This window comes from Belonocnema kinseyi, chromosome 3 (genome assembly GCF_010883055.1).
Source record: "Belonocnema kinseyi isolate 2016_QV_RU_SX_M_011 chromosome 3, B_treatae_v1, whole genome shotgun sequence".
Classification (NCBI taxonomy): Eukaryota; Metazoa; Arthropoda; class Insecta; order Hymenoptera; family Cynipidae; genus Belonocnema; species Belonocnema kinseyi.
The window spans coordinates 17,121,183-17,126,134 of record NC_046659.1 but is presented as its reverse complement, the minus strand read 5'-3'; the positions used below and the strand labels follow the sequence as shown (position 1 = coordinate 17,126,134).

General features: G+C 27.0%; 1 long non-coding RNA gene across 1 annotated transcript in view; it reads left to right on the top strand.

The window, feature by feature from the left end:
- Positions 1 to 2,535, top strand: part of LOC117170241 — a 17,822-nt gene extending 15,287 nt beyond the window's left edge. The window contains exons 2-3 of the long non-coding RNA XR_004466747.1: positions 863 to 1,076; positions 2,388 to 2,535. This is a non-coding gene — a long non-coding RNA (uncharacterized LOC117170241). The remainder of the gene's footprint in view (positions 1 to 862; positions 1,077 to 2,387) is intronic.
- Positions 2,536 to 4,952: the final 2,417 nt, after the last annotated feature.

Here is a 4,952-nt window from a genome sequence, read left to right as displayed (position 1 = left end):
CAGCTCGATATTTTACTTACAAAAAAAGTTCTTAGGTTCAAAAAAACATTCAGTGAACTGAAAAACTGTGGTCGGTAATATAGGTATTTAGCTGTGTCACATACCCTTAATCACAAAAATAATTTAAAAGTTAAGATTGATGCAATTCTTGCTACAATAATATATCTTCGATAATAATTAGTGAAATATAACAAATGGAATTTTTATGGCCAGTTTAGATAAACAAATCCATAATTTTCGGGAGTGAAAAAAAATCGGTCATGAAAATATAAATTGTTATATTTTACCAAATATTATCAAACATATATTATCTTAAAAAATATTTGGAGCAATCCACGTATTGTGTTGAAAGTTCGTATTTTTGGTTTGTTTTTTTTCTTGAAAAATTACTCTTTTTATTTCATTTTTTTCAAGTGAAATTTAAATGTCTTGAGTGAAAAATGAACTATTCTATTTAAATTTTAAATTTTTTCTTTTTTACTTTAAAATTTGTTTTGTTTTTGAATGGTAATTTATTTTTTAACTTAAAATTCCACTTATTTGAATCCGTAATGCTTTCATCCGACCCAGTTTCATTCAATAATAACGTTCAACGATGGGATGATCAAAAATCTTACTGATTTTTATCACTCAACACAGGAGTTCAACTTTCAAACAAGTAGTTGAATTTTCAGCGAAAAACGGATGAGATCTGAATGTAATTTAGTAGATATTTTAAGCAAGAAAAGATTATTAATTTGAATCAAAAAACAGTTTATTCAAAAGTTAAGCTTTCCATTAAGTAGTTAAACTTTCCATCCAATAATTACATTTTAAACCAACAAGATGAATTTTGACCAAAAGGCATTATTTTTTAAACTAGAAAAGACGACTTTTCAACGAAGATGTATGTAAGTATTATGTATGCAATGCAAGTATCAAAAACAAGTTCATAAAAGGATCAAGTCATAAACGGAACAGATTTTGAAAAAGATAAGTTGGTTTACCCATAATGAGTTTTGCATACAGCTGGTAGAGCTTAAGTAATAAAAGGATTATCTTCAAAGATTCTCGACGAAAGACCCTTTTCAAAAATCGTAAGTATAAATTTTCGAAAACAACACATTTTATAGTCTTATTGCTTCTTCAAACTCTAAAACCTAAGCTTTCAATTTTTGTCAATAAACCATCTACCTGCACCTACACATTTATGAACCACTTTTTGTTTAGGTGCGGATTACCGAGGCTATTCAAATTTTCTAGGAAAATAATTAATTAATGCCATTCCCCATGATCTTCTTGAAATAAAAATTTCAAATTTGTCACATCAAAATTTCAACGAAAAACTTCAGCTTTAAATAAATAGTTATATTGTTAACAAAAAAAAAAAGATTTCAACGGAAGATGTAATATTTGATATTTCAATTCAAAGATAAAAAAATAAAAAAACTGTTAAATTCACCCAAATTAATTAAATTTTCAACCAAGCGTATTTTCAACCAAAAAAGATAAATTTCCAACTACAATTATAGATATTTAACTGTAGTCGATGAATTAAAAAAAAATTTGTTTAACAAAAAAAAATTATAACCTTTAACACAAATAGTTTAATTTTAAACCCAAAAGATTTTCAACTAAAATAAAGTAGTTTAGTTTAAATTTGTTAGTAAAATAGTTGAACTTTCAACCAAAGACATTTGAAATTTCAACTAAAAAATATAAATTTGAAACCTAAAATGGAAAAACTATAAATTGTAACCAACAAAAAGAACCAATTTTTCACAAAATAGTTAAATTTTCAGTTGAAAAATACATATTCAACAGAAAAAAGAGAAATCAAAACCAAACAGTTGGATTTTTAAACTAAAAAGACGAAATTTAAACAACAGATAAAAAACTTTTTACCAAAAAGATGAAGTTTCATCAAGAGTCAAATTTTAAACAAAAAAAAAAAGACTTTCCCATGAAAAAATAAAAAATTTCAAGAAATTTGTCGAATTTTTAACAAAAAAAAAAGAATGTTCAGTGAAATACATAAATTTTGAATAACAAAAAATTCTATCAAATACGTGGATTTTCAAGTAAAAAAGATTAATTTTCATTCAAAAGTGGAATAGGTGAATGTAATTTTATCATTTGAAGATGTCCTTCATTCTCGTGAAAATTCACATTTTTATTGAAAATTTACGTTTTTATTGAGAAACCCGGCCATTATTCTTAAAAGTATATTTAAAACGATTTAAACAGATTTACAAAATTGTCAACAAAATAATCTAGAAATAATCTTGCTTCTAAGAAGTTGGCGGATATACCTGAACTCATAGATCCATTCAATTTACTGTCCCTTTTTACATTAATATATTTTAAAAAAATGTAACTAAAATAATCATATTTTTTTATATTTTCAGGAAAGGGAGTTTACTTTCACGATTAACCCATGTACTGTAAAACAAGTATTGGCAATGAGTAGATCAGTAGAGTCGACTAGAAAGCATAAACTAACGATACGGCCAGTAAAATGGCATTCTTTAAACATGCGGAATTACAATCGAAAATCAGAATGTAAGAATGTGACGCTATAATATGTGCATGTGCAAAAACAGGGCTTGTAAAATTGTCACGTATTACGCTGGTCATTTTTTAATTTTTGCATTGTGTATAATAATTAATATAATAGGGTGGTTCTTATTTATATTTGGTGGCTGTTTTTTTGTATAATTTCTCTACTCTCACAGACAGTACATGAATAGACCAAAAATAGTAGAAAAAATTAAGTCGGGTAGAGTCTGACCATATCTGAAAATTAAGCAAAAAGTTTGCCGACCACTGTACTAAACAAAAGTTCTGACCGCTCTGTTGTTTGGCAAAAATTCTAATGAGAAATAGGGATTATATAGAATATAGACTTAATGAACTGGTTCCATTCATCACGATAACTCAGTGGGTCGACCAAATTTTTGCTTCATTTTCAGGTATGGTCAGACTAAACCCGACTTAATTTTTTCTACTACTTTTCGGTCTATTCATGTACCTTAGTTTGAGTGAGCTTACTACAGCAAGGGTCTTTTGTCCACAGGCATGTCAAAGTAAGGAAACTTTTTAATTTTTCAGCTAGAGATTTAAAATTAGAATTATCTGCATCTAAGATTTTTTCCGATTCCAATGATATATTACTTTCCTAGAAAAGTTATAAATTTGAAGGAGTTTAATATCAAGAAACATTAGCTTTACAGTCAATTTAATACTAAATACTTTTCAAATCTGTAACCTTTATAGACAAACAAAGGACCCCTGAAGAAAGGGACGATCTGGCCAAACTCGCAGGCACTACCCTGAAAGTAGGTCGCAGGGCAGCCAGGGCGGGTAGTCGTCATTTCGTCCACGGCTACCTGCATACCCTTCCCCTTCTAGTATACAGCGACACTTCCCCTCACTAGATTTGAAGTTGCTCCAGGCCCTCGATGCTACATCCCCTGTGGAGAGAATCTCTTTGCCTTCCAACTTATACCTATTCCTAATTCAAACATATGAATATGTCCAAGAAAATCATTTCATTATATTGAATTAGATTATTTCCAATTTAATAATGTATAAATATGATATATGAACATTTTATGGACGAAAAATTATACAATTTTCCACTTTTGGTCAATTATACATACAATACAATTATAAATAATAATTAAATAAAAACAATAAATACAGTTTTCCACTTTTAAGTTATGTAGGATTAATAATTGATTCGTGTTAACAAAAGTAAGTATTTTAACAAGTTATAATTATTATTAGTATTATTATTATTTATAACAACATTTTCTTACAGTGATTCTCGTATGTTCCAGTTTTTTCTAAGATTTTTCGCTCTTGATCCACTTTTAAATTGTAGTGAGCTTTAGAGTTTAGGGTGAGGTGATATGATATCAATTAAGTTGTTTCATACGTTTCGGCCCACAATCGTGACCCTTATCAGTGAGTTTTAATCAATCTATCTATGAAAAGTACATAATGTCTTGTAGGTACGCAGTTTTACAATTGGAAGTGTCATTTTTTGCTTAATATCTCAGTTTTTAAATTATATACATTCCATAAACTTAAAATTTAAATTTAATATAATTTTATCAATAACCATTGAGAAAGCATTCAGTATTATCAAAACTATGTCTTTTAACGAAATACAACATTGATGAAAAAAAAATTACAATGTAGTAGTAAAATTTTTTAAAACATTTTTTTGAAGTTGTCAGAAAACATTGCACTCTTTTGAAAATTGCCCTGCAGTAGAAATATTGAATTATAAACAACTATTTAGCTGAATAATTATTTATGTATTCTTTAAAAAATGTTCTTTTTGATATCGATAAAAAGTTGAATTTGAAAGGCGAACAATTTTTTCTACGTTTACAAAATTAATTCTTATGATAATAGAAAATTTATTTCCAATTCACTCGAACTCTTTAGATACAATGTTTAAATTTAAAAACAGAATTATATAATTATATAACTACAATGTTATTTTTTATAAATTTATTTTTTACTACAGTGTGATTTTGTAAATGCATTCTTTCACAGAAGTAATTTAAAGCAGAAAACTCAGTACATTCTAATTTCAAAAATTGAAATTATAAACATTTTGAAAAATCCAAATTTAGAAAATTTAAAGAGATACAATACGTCGTTAAAGGAAAATTTGCATATAAGAAATTGAGGAAAAATTTAAATTACAATGTTCCTCGACAATCTCTATTCTTACCACTGTGAAAATAATGTAAATCAACTTTTCGGCGGTATAAGGAAAAGAAAAGTTTTTAAAGAATATTTGAATAATTATTTAACTACAAAGTTTTTTTTTAATTTTGTATTTTTACTACAGTGTCACTTTCAAGAGAAAAAAAATCACTTTCACCGATATAATTCCTCATCATACCAGAAAAATTCATTAATTAACACTATTTCTCTTACATAAAAAAAGCTGT